General features: G+C 43.8%; 1 protein-coding gene across 1 annotated transcript in view; it reads left to right on the top strand.

Annotated features, from left to right (window-relative positions):
* Window positions 1-1,658: 1,658 nt before the first annotated feature.
* The window catches only part of melk (maternal embryonic leucine zipper kinase), a 151,906-nt gene continuing 137,227 nt past the window's right edge, over window positions 1,659-16,337 (top strand). The window contains exon 1 of the mRNA XM_070884538.1: window positions 1,659-1,680. The gene's annotated coding sequence lies outside the window, so the exon portion shown is untranslated. The remainder of the gene's footprint in view (window positions 1,681-16,337) is intronic.

Here is a 16,337-nt window from a genome sequence, read left to right as displayed (position 1 = left end):
GCAGATGCAGTATAATGTGAATAAATGTGAGGTTATCCACTTTGGTGGCAAAAACAGGAAGGCAGAACATTATCTGAATGGTGACAGATTAGGAAAAGGGGAGGTGCAACGAGACCTGGGTGTCATAGTACATCAGTCATTGAAAGTTGGCAAGCAGGTACAGCAGGCGGTGAAGAAGGCAAATGGCATGTTGGCCTTCATAGATAGAGGATTTGAGTATAGGAGCAGGTAGGTCTTACTGCAGTTGTACAGGGCCTTGGTGAGGCCACACCTGGAATATTGTGTTCAGTTTTGGTCTCCTAATCTGAGGAAGGACGTTCTTGCTATTGAGGGAGTGCAGCAAAGGTTCACCAGACTGATTCCCAGGATGGCAGGACTGACATATGAGGAGAGATTGGATCGACTGGGCTTGTATTCACTGGAGTTTAGAAAAATGAGAGGTGATCTCATAGAAACATATAAAATTCTGACGGAATTGGACAGGTTAGAGGCAGGAAGAATGTTCCCGATGTTGGGGAAGTCCAGAACCAGGGGTCACAGTCTAAGGATAAGGGGTAAGCCATTTAGGACCGAGATGAGGAGCAACTTCTTCACTCAGAGAGTTGTTAACCTGTGGAATTCTCTATCGCAGATAGTTGTTGAGGCCAGTTCGTTAGATATATTCAAAAAGGAGTTAGATATGGCCCTTACGGCTAAAGGGATCAAGGGGTATGGAGAGAAAGCAGGAAAGGGGTACTGAGGCTGAATGATCAGCCAGGATCTTATTAAATGGTGGTGCAGGCTCGAAGGGCCGAATGGCCCACTCCTGCACCTAATTTCTAAGTTTCTATGTCTGGTATGCTTAAGACGTTACTATGCATTTGTAGCTTGCTCCTGCGGGATGAAGGATATTTAAGTATTACAATGTATATTAAGTGCAGTGCTTTAGGCTTACTCGTATCAAACTAATTGGACAAGTACTAATTTCCTGCAATAGCAGATTGATCAAAGTGTTTGGAACAAATCAAGGCTTCAAGTTATTCCATACAAAATCATAGAAACATCCTAGAATCCTATGAAAGTCTGCCAACCTACTGTAGTTATAAAAACGAGGGAATAATTTTACCTCCATCCAGACGTGATGGGAACAGATCAGCCATCCTGACCGCATCTACCCCACAATGTGGAAGACAACTGTACACTGACAACATATTATATGTGTCTGCCGAAGAGTGGGAGTGGGCGAGATGGAGGGGGGTTGAGACGGAGGGCGGAGGGGAATTATATGGGGCAAGAGATACAGGGGGAGGTGGCGATAGGGGAGGGGAAGAGATGAGATGGACATGAGGGGACGTCAAGATGCGGGGAAGGGGCGAGACGAGATGGGAGATCATGACGAGACGGTGGAGAGAAGGGGCGAGATGAGACTGGGTGGGCGGAGAGGCGAGACGGAGAGGTGAGTCAGAGAGGGGGAATGAAACAGAAAGGGGTGCGAGGCGGGAGAGGGGCGAGACACACTGGGGGGGGGGGGGAGGTTGGCTAGACGAGATGGCGGGGGCGAGACTGGGTGGGGGAAAGGGGAGGGGCTATAGGAGGTCGAAGAGAGTGGGGCGAGATGCAGCGGGAGGAGGAAAGAGTGGGGCGAAGTGGGTGGGAAAAGATATGAGAAAGGGGCAAGATGAGCTGGAGCGAGACGAGAAGGTGGGGAGAGAGACGAGACGGATGGTGGGTAGGGATAAGATGAGACAGTGTGTGGAGAAAAGACGAGATGGTGGTTGAGACGGGGGAGATATACGAAGCAGGGGGAAAGGGGGTTAGTGGGGATAAAGGGAGGGGGACAGCGAGAAAGAAGCAGCAGATTGTTTATTTACTGTCGGTGTGGGTTTGGTACCGAGTTCTGTCCTCAACATTTTTTGAAGTCGGTGACTTGGAGCCGCTTTCCCCGCCGCCCGGTAGTGGCACTTTGGGAACGCACTCGGCTTTGATCTGATTGGTCGGCTTGCGGCTCGGACCGGAAGTTATGATTGGAGGAGGGAAATTCGATCGTTGGGCTCGAGCAGATTCAAAAATCAAACGGGCGCGCGCGCGGAACCGAGCCGGCCGGACAGACAGAGACAGGCCCTGAGAGCCAGGTAAATACACAGGAACAGTCCCACACTTACAAACACAGAGCGGGCCGAGAGGTGTCCCCGGCCGGAGCTGGTGGTTTGGGTGGGCGAGAGATCCCCGGGCACAGACACAGCACAAGGGGAGGGGAGTGGAAGGCTGGCTGGCCTGACATGACGCGAGGGTCCCCCTTACATTGGTGCTTGATCAGGATCGAAGCTCTCGGACTTGGGGCAGGTCTCAGTCAGGTTTTGGTTGGAGAGGGAGGAAAGTCTGTTATCCGAGGGGGGCACGTTAAGAAATGTCCTGCTGGCAGTGTTGTGCTGGGCTAAACTTGTATCTGTTTTCCTTTTGTGTCAGAAACAACTTGGTTATTTCGTGCCTAAAGTACTTCACAGTCAATTGATTGGTTACTTTGGCGGGCTGCCACTCCAGTTTTGTAGGGTTGGGTGATAAATGTTGGTCAGGATATTAGGAACTTTCACTGCTCTTGGAATAGTGTCATGGGACCCACCAGGGAGGTTGAAAAGATAACACCTCCGCCAGTGCAGTACTCCCTCAGTACTGCGCTGGAGTGTTAATCTACATTTGGAGCGGGACTGGAACTCACAACTTTCTGACTCTTATGAGAGTGCTACCCATCACCAATTCAAGCTGACAGTGGAAAAATAGTGGAATAAGTTGAATAAATTCATAGTGTGTTAAAGTACATAAATAGGATATTGGCCTGGAGCTTGCTGGGATGGCAGGACTGACATATGAGGAGAGACTGGATCAACTGGGCTTGTATCCACTGGAGTTTAGAAGAATGAGAGGGGATCTCATAGAAACATATAAAATGTTGATGGGATTGGACAGTTTAGAGGCAGGAAGAATGTTCCTGTTAGAAACATAGAAAATAAGTGCAGGAGTAGGCCATTCGGCCCTTCTAGCCTGCACTGCCATTCAATGAGTTCATGGCTGAACATGCAACTTCAGTACCCCATTCCTGCTTTCTCACCATACCCCTTGATCCCCTTAGTAGTAAGGACTACATCTAACTCTTTGAATATATTTAGTGAATTGGCCTCAACAACGTTCTGTGGTAGAGAATTCCACAGGTTCACCACTCTCTGGGTGAAGAAGTTCCTCCTCATCTCGGTCCTAAATGGCTTACCCCTTATCCTTAGACTGTGACCCCTGGTTCTGGACTTCCCCAACATTGGGAACATTCTTCCTGCATCTAACCTGTCTAAACCCATCAGAATTTTAAACGTTTCTATGAGGTCCCCTCTCATTCTTCTGAACTCCAGTGAATACAAGCCCAGTTGATCCAGTCTTTCTTGATAGGTCAGTCCCGTCATCCCGGGAATCAGTCTGGTGAACCTTTGCTGCACTCCCTCAATAGCAAGAATGTCCTTCCTCAGGTTAGGAGACCAAAACTGTACACAATACTCCAGGTGTGGCCTCACCAATGCCTTGTACAACTGTAGCAACACCTCCCTGCCCCTGTACTCCAATCCCCCCGCTATGAAGGCCAACATGCCATTTGCTTTCTTAACCGCCTGCTGTACCTGCATGCCAACCTTCAATGACTGATGTACCATGACACCCAGGTCTCTTTGCACCTCCCCTTTTCCTAATCTGTCATCATTCAGATAATTGTCTGTCTCTCTGTTTTTACCACCAAAGTGGATAACCTCACATTTATCCACATTATACTTCATCTGCCATGCATTTGCCCACTCACCTAACCTATCCAAGTCGCTCTGCAGCCTCATAGCATCCTCCTCGCAGCTCACACTGCCACCTAACTTAGTGTCATCCGCAAATTTGGAGATACTACATTTAATCCCCTCGTCTAAATCATTAATGTACAATGTAAACAGCTGGGGCCCCAGCACAGAACCTTGCGGTACCCCACTAGTCACCGCCTGCCATTCTGAAAAGTACCCATTTATTCCTACTCTTTGCTTCCTGTCTGACAACCAGTTCTCAATCCACGTCAGCACACTACCCCCAATCCCATGTGCTTTAACTTTGCACATTAATCTTTTGTGTGGGACCTTGTCGAAAGCCTTCTGAAAGTCCAAATATACCACATCAACTGCTTCTACCTTGTCCACTCTACTGGAAACATCCTCAAAAAATTCCAGAAGATTTGTCAAGCATGATTTCCCTTTCACAAATCCATGTTGACTTGGACCTATCATGTCACCTCTTTCCAAATGGGCTGCTATGACATCCTTAATAATTGAGTCCATCATTTTACTCACTACTGAGGTCAGGCTGACCGGTCTATAATTCCCTGTTTTCTCTCTCCCTCCTTTTTTAAAAAGTGGGGTTACATTGGCTACCCTCCACTCGATAGGAACTGATCCAGAGTCAATGGAATGTTGGAAAATGACTGTCAATGCATCCGCTATTTCCAAGGCCACCTCCTTAAGGATTCTGGGATGCAGTCCATCAGGCCCTGGGGATTTATCGGCCTTCAATCCCATTAATTTCCCCAACACAATTTCCCGACTAATAAGGATTTCCCTCAGTTCCTCCTCCTTACTAGACCCTCTGACCCCTCTTATATCCGGAAGGTTGTTAGTGTCCTCCTTAGCGAATACCGAACCAAAGTAGTTCAATTGGTCTGCCATTTCTTTGTTCCCCGTTATGACTTCCCCTGATTCTGACTGCAGGGGACCTTTACTAACCTTTTTCTCTACTTATCTATAGAAACTTTTGCAATCCGTCTTAATGTTCCCTGCAAGCTTCTTCTCGTACTCCATTTTCCCTGCTCTAATCAAACCCTTTGTCCTCCTCTGCTGAGTTCTAAATTTCTTCCAGTCTCCGGGTTCACTGCTATTTCTGGCCAATTTGTATGCCACTTCCTTGGCTTTAATACTATCCCTGATTTCCCTTGATAGCCACGGTTGATCCACCTTCCCTTTTTTATTTTTACGACAGACAGGAATGTACAATTGTTGTAGTTCATCCATGCGGTCTCTAAATGTCTGCCATTGCCCATCCACAGTCAACCCCTTAAGTATCATTCGCCAATCAATCCTAGCTAATTCACGCCTCATACCTTCAAAGTTAGCCGACTTTAAGTTCTTGACCATGGTCTCTGAATTAATTGATTCATTCTCCATCCTAATGCAGAATTCCACCATATTATGGTCACTCTTCCCCAAGGGGCCTCGCACAACGGTATTGCTAATTAATCCTCTCTCATCACACAACACCCAGTCTAAGATGGCCTCCCCTCTAGTTGGTTCCTCGACATATTGGTCTAGAAAACCATCCCTTATGCACTCCAGGAAATCCTCCTCCACCGTATTGCTTCCAGTTTGGTTAGCCCAATCTATGTGCATATTAAAGTCACCCATTATAACTGCTGCACCCTTATTGCATGCACCCCTACTTTCCTGTTTGATGCCCTCCCCAACATTACTACTACTGTTTGGAGGTCTGTACACAACTCCCACTAATGTTTTTTGTCCTTTGGTGTTCTGCAGTTCTACCCATATAGATTCCACATCATCCAAGCTAATGTCCATTCTAACTATTGCATTAATCTCTTCTTTAACCAGCAATGCTACCCCACCCTCCTTTTCCTTTTATTCTATCCTTCCTGAATGTTGAATACCCCTGAATGTTGAGTTCCCAGCGCTGATCATCCTGGAGCCACGTCTCCGTAATCCCAATCACATCATATTTGTTAACATCTATTTGCACAGTTAATTCATCCACCTTATTGCGGATACTCCTTGCATTAAGACACAAAGCCTTCAGGCTTGTTTTTTTAACACCCTTTTTCCTTTTAGAATTTTGCTGTACAGTGGCCCTTTTTGTTTTTTGTCTTGGGTTTCTCTGCCCTCCACTTTTCCTCATCTCCTTTCTGTCTTTTGCTTTTGTCTCCTTTTTGTTTCCCTCTATCTCCCTGCATTGATTCCCATCCCCCTGCCATATTAGTTTAACTCCTCCCCAACAGCACTATCAAACACTCCCCCCTAGGACATTGGTTCCGGTCCTGCCCAGGTGTAGACCGTCTGCTTTGTACTGGTCCCACCTCCCCCAGAACCGGTTCCAATGCCCCAGGAATTTGAAACCCTCCCTGCTGCACCACTGCTCAAACCATGTATTCATCTGCGCTATCCTGCGATTCCTACTCTGACTAGCACGTACACTGGTAGCAATCCCGAGATTACTACTTTTGAGGTCCTACTTTTTAATTTAGCTCCTAGCTCCTGTTGCTGGGGAGTTCCAGAACCAGGGGTCACAGTCCAAGAATAAGGGGTAAGCCATTTAGGACTGCCATGAGGAGCAACTTCTTCACTCAGAGTGGTTAACCTGTGGAATTCTCTACTGCAGAAAGTTGTTGAGGCCAGTTTGTTAGATATATTCAAAAGGGAGTTAGATATGGCCCTTACGGCCAAAGGGATCAAGAGGTAAGGAGAGAAGTGAGGAAAGGGATACTGAGGTTGAATAATCAGCCATGATCTTATTGAATGGCGATGCAGGCTCGAATGGCCTGCTCCTGCACCTAATTTCTATGTTTTGGTGACAGCGAACTGGCAGGGTTCAATGTCTTTGCTACTTTGAAATTGATCGCAACTTCAGGATTTGTTGCATGAGCAGTCTTAACGCAGAAATCCTGAAGTTGTGCTCTGTCATTCACTGCTCCTCCATCATCATAGGCAGTCCCTCGGAGTCGAGGATGACTTGCTTCCATTCTAAAAGTGAGTTCTCAGGTGACTGAACAGTCCAATGCGGGACCTACAGTCCAATGCGGGACCTACAGTTACAGGTGGGACAGACAGTAGTTGAAGGAAAGGGTGGGTGGGAAGCCTGGGTTGACGCACGCTCCTTCCGCTGTCTACGCTTGGTTTCTGCTTGTTCTCTGCGATGGGACTCGAGGTGTTCAGCGCCTTCCGGATGCTCTTCCTCCCCTTTGGGCTGTCGTGGGCCAGGGATTCCCAGGAGTCGATGGGGATGTTGTACTTTATCCAGGAAGCTTTGAGGGTGTCCTTGAAGCCTTTCCTCTGCCCACCTGGGGCTTGCTTGTCTTTTTGAAGATCCGCGTAGAGCGCTTGCTTTGGCAGTCTCATGTCAGGCATGCTGATGATGTGGCACATCCAACAGAGCTGATTGAGCGTGGTTAATGCTTTGATGCTGGGGATGTTGCCTGAGTGAGAACACTGACATTGGTGTGTCGATCCTGCCAATGGACGTGCAGGCTCTTGCGGACACAGCGCTGGTGGTACTTCTCCAACATTTTGAGGTGTCTGCTGTATATAGTCTACATCTCTGAGCCATATAGGAGGGCGGGTATCACTACTGCCCTGTAGACTATAAGCTTGGTGCCGGATCTGAGGTCCTGGTCTTCAAACACTCTCTTCCTCAGGCGACCGTAGGCTGCGCTGGCGCACTGAAAGAGATGTTGGACCTCGTCATCAATGTCTGCTCTTGCTGACAGTAAGCTCCCGAGGTATGGAAAATGGTCCATGATGTCCAAGGCCTCGTCGTGGATTTTGATAATCGTGGCTGAAGAGCTCCTCCCAGAGTCGCAATGTGGATTCCGTCCACTAAGGGGTACAATGGACATGATCTTCACCACGTGACAACTACAAGGGAAATGCAGGGAACAGCACCAACCTTTGTACATGGCCTTCTTTGACCTCACAAAGATCTTTGACACTGTCAACCGTGAGGGATTATGGAGCGTCCTCCTCCGTTTCGGCTGCCCTCAAAAGTTTATCGCCATCCTCCATCTGCACCACGATGATGTACAAGCCGTGATCCTGACCAATGGATTCACCACAGACCCAATCCACGTCCGGACCGGGGTCAAGCAAAGCTGTGTCATTGCACCAACGCTCTTTTCGATTTTCCTTGCTGCAATGCTTCATCTCACCCTTAGCAAGCTCCCCGCTGGAGTGGAGCTAAATTATAGAACAGATGAGTTCTGTACAACCTCCGCTGCCTCCAGGCCAGATCCAAGGTCATTCCATCCTCTGTCATTGAACTACAGTACGCAGACGACGCTTGTGTCTGCGCACACTTGGAGGCCGAACTCCAAGCCATCGTCATCATCTTCGCCGAGGCGTATGAGTGCATAGGCCTTATGCTAAACATCCATAAGACAAGGGTCCTCCACCAACCTGACCGCGCCACACAGCACTGCCCCCTGATTATCAAAACTGCTCTTTCACTGGCAGTGCTGTGGACTCGCCCACCCCCATCCCCCTCCAAAAGCCGGGCAGTCTGTGAAATTGCTGATCTGACAAAAACTTCTCTTTTCCGAACAAATATCGCTGTTGGATACCCCATAAAAAGTTACACCCATTCAAATGAGTTATAACTTGGCTTTTAATGGCAATCTGAGGAATAATTACTGATAAACAATTATTCTGGCCCTGAAAAACTAATTTTATATTGGTGGAACGTCAAATTTCTCCATTAAGTTAAAAATGATTAGATTTTAAAATGAATAATTATATATATTTTTTAAAGTTTGTTCATATTTCAGCTTCTACCTCAACCCAATGTGTATGTCACAATCTTTTTATTTTGCTCGCTGTAAATTTTTTAAGTGATTATTAGTGCTTTCTTGATTCCCTGTCTAAGAATTCTGCAATGTGATTGGCTGCTTAGACAACTTGTTGGCGATACAGCCGCATGCACTATAGGGTTCCCACTATGCTATGTTGATTTCAATGACATGTCGGAAAGGTCGAACTTCTCGCCACAGCAATCACAAGATCTTTGTGGGAAGCTTTGCTTCGCCGCTGACCTCAAATTACATGTCATTCAGTCCAGTGGGTCTGTCAATAAATTTCAGTCTAATCTCTCTCCCTGCTTGCTCCCCATGCAGTTTAATATTCCTCCTTTTCAAGTAACTGTCTAATTCTGCCTAATTCATGGGCTCTGCAACAGACTTGTTGAAGTAGAGAAATTCACATTTTGACTGACTTCTGAAATTCTTTCTCACCTCATTAATTTTTTGTGGTTATCTTGAATTTGTACCCTATTGTTACTTTCTGTTTCCACTGGACCACAAATCAATCATGTTCTTAAAGACCTATCTTGGGTCACCCCTCAACCTTCTCTGCTCCAGTGGGGAAAAATACTCACCGGGGCCTCGTCTGCCCTCTTGGATGGATATAAAAGATCCCATGGCACTATTCAAAGATGAGCGGAGGTGTCCTGGCCAATCTTTATCCCAACATCACTAAATGATCTGATTATGTATCGCATTGCAGTTTGTAGGATTTTGCTGTTCGCATAATTCCTACTTTACAACAGTGGCTACGCTTCAAATAGTATTTTATTGATTGAAGTGCTTTGGGATGTCTTGAGGTGGTGAAAGACACTCTATAAATGCAAGTTCTTTTCTTTTTCTCCCTTCTTTCCTTCCCTTCCTCCACCCTTCTAGATACAAAACCAAGGATTCTTTTTGCCTTTGTTATGGTCTTATTTACTTGGCTTAAACCTTTTTTTTAATGACTAAATTATCACAACGTGGAACTTGTACTGCCTCGAGAACCACAAGTATATATTTGGTCTAACCTGCACTGTATGATTGCCTTATTGAAATCCAAAACTAATTTGTATTGCATCAATATTCTATCCTCTGCATTCCTTAAACACTGCATTATGAAATTTGCTTTTAGGAACAAATCACAATCTTTCCTAAAGTTAATGACTGAGTAGAATGTGGCAGTATTATAGAATCCAGTGGACTGGATGTGATGCTTTCGAAATTCAACCTGTATGGTTTCGGTGGCTGCCGATACTATCAAATTATACCAGTGAATATGTCCCACCTGGCTTTTAATTTGTATGAACCTAATTGTATCTGGCACCTTTGAAATCTTTGATGCCTTTGTTATCTGGTAGCCAGGGAAAGTCAACTTACCTTCCTGGCCCCCATGCTAGCTGACATTTTAATGGTTCTCTCCTCGGTTACTGCCTCCTCCCTTTGAATACCATTGTCATCGTCTCCTTCTTCAAAAACCCTATCCTCAACCTCTCCCCTTGCGACTATTCTCATATCTCCAACCTCCTTTTTCTTCCAAAGTCTTTGAATGAATCGTCCCCTTATAAATCTGTTGCCCCTACATCAGCGTATGTGCCACAAACCCGCATCCATCTTTTCACCTCCAGACTCAACTGTTCCAATGTTTTTCAGATCGGTCTCCTATTTTGTACCTTCTGTAAATTTAAGCTCACCCAAAATTGCTGCCTGTATTGCATCCTCCACCAAATTTCACTTGCCTGTCACCTCGTCCTCGCTTACATACATTAGCTCCTGGTCCTCCGGTGCCTGAAATTTAAATTTCTCAACCTCGTGTTTAAATCCTGTCATGGGCCCCTCTTTATCTCTCAAAGCTCCTCCAGCCCTGCAATCCCCCTGCTGCCAATCTCTCTGGACTTGTGATTCCCTCTCCTTTTGCCATACCATTGATGGCTGTGCCTGCAGCTCGAGGACCCCATGTCTGAAACTCCTTCCCTAAACCCGCCTGTGTCTCCTCCTCCAAGATCCTCTTTAAAAGCCATCTCCTTAACAAAGTTTTTAGTCACTCCTTTTTAAAAAAAAAAAAATCATCTTTGGCTTGGTGACTTTTTGATTTTGCCCCTGCAGCATCTTGGAATGCTTTTCTATGTTAAATGCACTATATAAATGTAAGAGTTATTGTATAGGTAACCCACATGTTTGCACCTGATCAATTTCATTATTTACATTGAATGTAGCTGACAATGGGTTTATAGTTGCAAGTGCCTGTTTTGTCCATCTGTTTTGAATTTGGGTACCACATTGGCTTGTTTCTACTCTACTTGTACCTCGCTAGTGTCCAGTTAATCTGTCATAATGATTGTTGGTGCCTTTGAAATCTCCTCCATAATCTCTCTTTTTTTCTCCAAATTCTGAGATAAATATCATCTTTCCATGGTGATTTTATGTGGAAATACATAGAAATTACAACATGGAAATAGGTCATTTGGCCCAACCAGTCCATGTGGCATTTACCCTCCACATAAGCAAATAGTACTAATCGCATTTGCCCACCCTGTTCCCATATTCCTTCAATCACTTTTCTTTCATTCATCTATCCAATCTAATTTTGAATGTTGACATTGTTTCTGTCTCAACTACTAAACCTGGAAGTGAATTCCACACCCTCGTATCTCTCTGTGTAAAGAAGTCTCTCCTGCCCTCTCTTCTAAATTTCTTGCATTTAATCTTGTATCTATGGGCCCTTGTTAATGACTCCTCAATTACTGGAGATGGTCAGCTTCTCTCTACCTGTCCCATCCTGGATTTGTTTGTTTTGAACCTATTTAACCTGTCTCTCACTTTCATCTCATAAAAGTCTTCGATTTTATGTTTGGGGAGGGCATTTTGCCTATGCCTTCATTTTCTGAGGAAATAATCCATTAGAATTTTTCCTATATTGTGTTTATCCTCAATTTTGATTCAATTTGCATATATTATGGTTTATGCCTCTTTTATGACTGACCTTTTTACTGTTGTAGAACTGAGCATTTTTTTAACTGATATATTTATCCTCTGCTGCTCTTTTTTCCAGGTATTTTGTTTATGCCTTTTTCTTGTATTCATGAAACCCTTTCCCCGTCTCCCTGCAGGATTTCTAGAGGGTGTTTTTAAAAAATGAATCTCAATTTATTTGGATCTTCTTTGTTTAGTTTGAGCTTGTGGACTTGCTATGTATTTACCTAACAAGCTTAGATTTAATGATCCATTTATCCATCACTAAAGTTTTATTGCACACCCAATCAATGTGCTTTATTGTTCAATCTTTTCATTGAATTTAGCACTTTTAAAGTTATGCCTCTGGTTTGGGGTATTTTTGACTCCTTGATCATTAACCTGTGGCTACTGACTGTGGTGCTATGACTTCCATTTCCTCGCCATTATCTGGGCCATTTATCCCAGAATTAGTCAACAATCTAACAGAAAGGCCAACTGTCACAATAACATGATTGAATTTAATACTAGGTTTGAGAAGGTGCACTAAGGTTTTAAATTTAGGCAAGGCTGACTTTGGAGGGTTGAGACAAAAATTGACCACAGTAAACTGGGCGGAAGTGTTAACGGGTAAAACTGCAGATGATCAGTGGGTGGTGATCAAAGCAGTGTTTGGTACAATACAAGATCTGTACATACCCCGTTAGGACAAGAGCTCTACTTGTGTAATTAAGCAACCTTGGTGAACAAGGCAAGTGAGAGATGGTAAAAAACTAAAATAAAGGGTTTATACAAATGCAAAGAATAGTGCTGATCCTGTGGAGAGAGATAAAGAACAGCAAAAGGGATACAAAGAAACTAGTAAGAGTTGCAAAAAGGAAAACAAGAGAGATATCCAGGAAAGCATATTTTTTTTTACAGTGTAACTAAGGGTAATATGGAGTCCTTCAAAACAGACGCAGATGATATTGCAATTGAAAATAAGGAAATGACAGAATTGCTAAATAATTCCTTTATCCTCTTCCTTTACTGGGAAGACCGATACAAAGTATGTCAGATACGAGGAAAACTAAAAATAAATCGAGGGGAGGACCTTACTAGATGGAATAAAAGTATAATTTTTAAAAATAGTAATGGAGAAAATAATGAAACTGAAGATTGACAAGTCCCTAGGATCTGATGGTTTCCACCTCAGGGTATTAAAAGAAGTAGGCAAGGAAGGTACAGATGCATGATCTTCCAAAAGTCTTGATTCAGGAATTGTTCCCTTGGATTGGAAAATTGCCAATGTCAACCCATTATTTAAGAAAGGTGGGAGAGAGAAACCAGGAAACTATAGACCCATTAGTCTTCTGTTGTGGGGAAATTACTAGAATCTGTTACTGGGGACTGAGTGACTGATCAATTCCTATCTGTCCAAGTGTTCAGAGAGCCAGCATGGTTTTGTAAAGGGTAAGTGATGTCTAACTAACCTAGTTGATTTTTTTTGAGGAGGTTACTATCTTGGTAGATAAGGGTGTGTCTATGGTTTGATTTACACTGACTTCCAGAAAGCATGTGATATGATTCCACACAATAAACTATTGGCAAAAATGAAAGTGCATGGCATTGGAGGCTATTTATATGATTAGGGAATTGGTTAGGAGGTGGGGGACAGAGTAGGGATAGTGGATAAGTGCTTCAATTGGCAAATGTGACTTGTGGCATCTCCCAGGGACCTGTACTGGGGTCTCAGCTTTTCACTATATTTATCAATGACTTAGATGAAGGAATAGAGAGCTGCATAATCCAAGTTTGCTGCTAGAGTAAATAGTGTAGATGGAAGTAGAAAGCTACAAAGGGACGTTACTAGATTAAGTGAGTGGGAAAAACTGTGGCAGATGGTGTACAATGTGGGGAAGTATGAGGTCATCCACTTTGGACCTAAAATTGATAGATTAGAATATTTTCTAAATTGCAAGAAGCTCGGAACTGTGGATGACCCGAGAGATTTAGGGGCTCCTGTTCAGAAATTGCGAGTGGGCAAGTACAAAAAATAATGAAAAGGGCTAATGGAATGTTGCTCTTTATCTCAAGCGGGCTAGAATACCAAAGGGATGGAGGTGATGTGTAAATCTTGTTAGACAGCATTTGGAATATTGCGTTCAGTATCACACTGCACCTCAAAAGGATATATTGGCTTTGGAGGGGTGTAGCACAGAATCATCAGAATGGTACCGGGGCTAAAAGGGTTTAATTGTGAAGACCGGTTGCATAAACTAGGCTTGTATCCCCTTGAGTATGGACGATTTAGGGCTGATCTAACTGAGGTGTTTAAGATGTTTAAAGTATTTGATCGGATAGCTGGAGAGTAACTAATTCCTCTGGCAGGATAATCCAAAACAAGGGGCATAAGCTTAAAATTAGAGCTAGTGTGGCCAGGAAGCACTTTGCCACAAAAGGGTAGTAGAAGTTTGGAACACACTGTCCAAAAAAGCTGAAAATTTCAAAACAGATTGACAATTATTTTTTCAGGTAATGGTTTTAAGGGATTTGGAGCCAAGACTGATAAATGAAGTTGAGCTACAGATCAGCCATGAAATGAATCGCTATTCAGCCTGTCGAGCCTTTTCCGCCATTCAGTGAGATCGTGGCTGATCTGTATCTTAACTCCATCCATCTATTTTGGCTCCATACCCTTTTATTCCGTTGACTAGTAAAAATGATCATTTTTAAAATTATTAATTAAGCTAGCATCTACTGTGTTTTATGGGAGAGTGTTTCACATTTTTGAGTGTTCCCTAACTTCTGAATGGTCTGGCTCTAATTTTAAGGTCTCTTGTCCTAGACTCCCTCACCTGTGGCAAAAGATGTTCTCTATCTACCCCATCAATTCCTTTCAAAATCCTAAAAACCTCTATAAAAACACCCCTTAGCCTTCTATATTCCATTGAATACGAGCCTAGTTTATATAATAATTTCTTCTAACCTAACCCTTGGAGCCCTGGTAACATTCTGGTGAATCTGCACTGCATTCCTTCCAAGGCCAATATATCCTTTCTAAGGTGCAATACCCAAAACTGCACACAGTACTCCAGATGTAGTCTAACCAGGACTTTGTACAGCTTCCTCCCCTTTATATTCTAGCTCTCTGGTTATAAAGGTTGACATTCCATTATCCTTTTTGATTATTTTTTGTACCTGACTACGACATCTGGGTACATTGTTCCCTAAATCTCTTTGGACCTCCACTGTTCCTAGTTTTTCATTATTTAAATAATATTCTGATCGATCGTTTAGTCCAAAATGAATGACCTGAAACTTGTCTGTATCCACCTGTCACAGTTTTGCCCACTCACTTAATCTATCAATGTCTCTTTGTAATTCTATGCTCCCATTGACAGTAATTTCTATGCCACCAATCTTTGTGTCATTGGCAAACTTGGATATATGGCTCTCTATTGCGTTATCTAAGTCATTAATAAATGTAGTGAATAGTTGAGGACTCAGCACAGATCCTTGTGGGACATCACTCGTCATTTCTTTCCAATCTGAGTACAAACATAAGAAATAGGAGCAGGCCATACGGCCCCTCGAGCCTGCTCCATCATTTAATACGATCATGGCTGACCCGATCATGAACTCTGGTCCACTTCCCTGCCCGCTCCCCATAACCCCTTATTCCCTTATCATTTAAGAAACTGTCTATCTCTGTCTTAAATTTATTCAATGCCCCAGCTTCCACAGCTCTCTGAGGCAGCGAATTCCACAGATTTACAACCCTCTGAGAGAAGAAATTACTCCTCATCTCAGTTTTAAATGGGCGGCCACTTATTCTAAGATCATGCCCTCTAGTTCTAGTCTCCCCTATCAGTGGAAACATCCTCTCTGCATCCACCTTGTCAAGCCCCCTCATAATCTTATACATTTCAATAAGATCACCTCTCATTCTTCTGAATTCCAATGAGTAGAGGCCCAACCTACTCAACCTTTCCTCATAAATCAATCCCCTCATCTCCGGAATCTACCTAGTGAACTTTTTCTGAACTGCCTCCAAAGCAAGTATATCCTTTCGTAAATATGGAAACCAAAACTGCACGCAGTATTCTAGGTGTGGCCTCACCAATACCCTATGTAACTGTAGCAAGACTTCCCTCCTTTATACTCCATCGCCTTTACAATAAAGGCCATGATTCATTGGCCTTCCTGATCACTTGCTGTACTTGCATACTAACCTTTTGTGTTTCATGCACAAGTACCTCCAGGTCCCGGTGTATTGCAGCACTTTGCAATCTTTCTCCATTTAAATAATAACTTGCTCTTTGATTTTTTTCTGCCAAATTGCATGACCTCACACTTTCCAACATTATGCTCTATCTGCCAAATTTTTGCCCACTCACTTAACCTGTCTGTCCTTTTGTAGATTTTTTTGTGTCCTCCTCACACATTGTCCATTATCCCTACTCTGTCTCCTACCACCGAAACAATCTCTTAACTAGATCAATAACTTCCCTTCAACTCCATGAGCTTTCATTTTAGCTAATTGTCTCTTATGTGAAACCTTATCGAATACCTTCTGGAAGTCCACATAAACTACATCCATAGACATTCCTCTCTCTGTTACTTTAGTTGCTTCCTCAAAAAATTCAATTGGGTTTTGATATCCTGGTTATTTAACTGCCCAATGGTGTCCTGGATGCATTGTGTCATGAAGCAGTCAGTTTCACATCACATTTGTTGAATTGTCATCTGCATGCCAAGGTCCGAATTAGCTGGGTCAACATCAGGTTGAACATCTTCAAAAATTCCT

Source organism: Pristiophorus japonicus, chromosome 1, assembly GCF_044704955.1.
Source record: "Pristiophorus japonicus isolate sPriJap1 chromosome 1, sPriJap1.hap1, whole genome shotgun sequence".
NCBI classification, from domain to species: domain Eukaryota; kingdom Metazoa; phylum Chordata; class Chondrichthyes; family Pristiophoridae; genus Pristiophorus; species Pristiophorus japonicus.
This window is presented reverse-complemented; position numbering and strand designations above follow the sequence as displayed.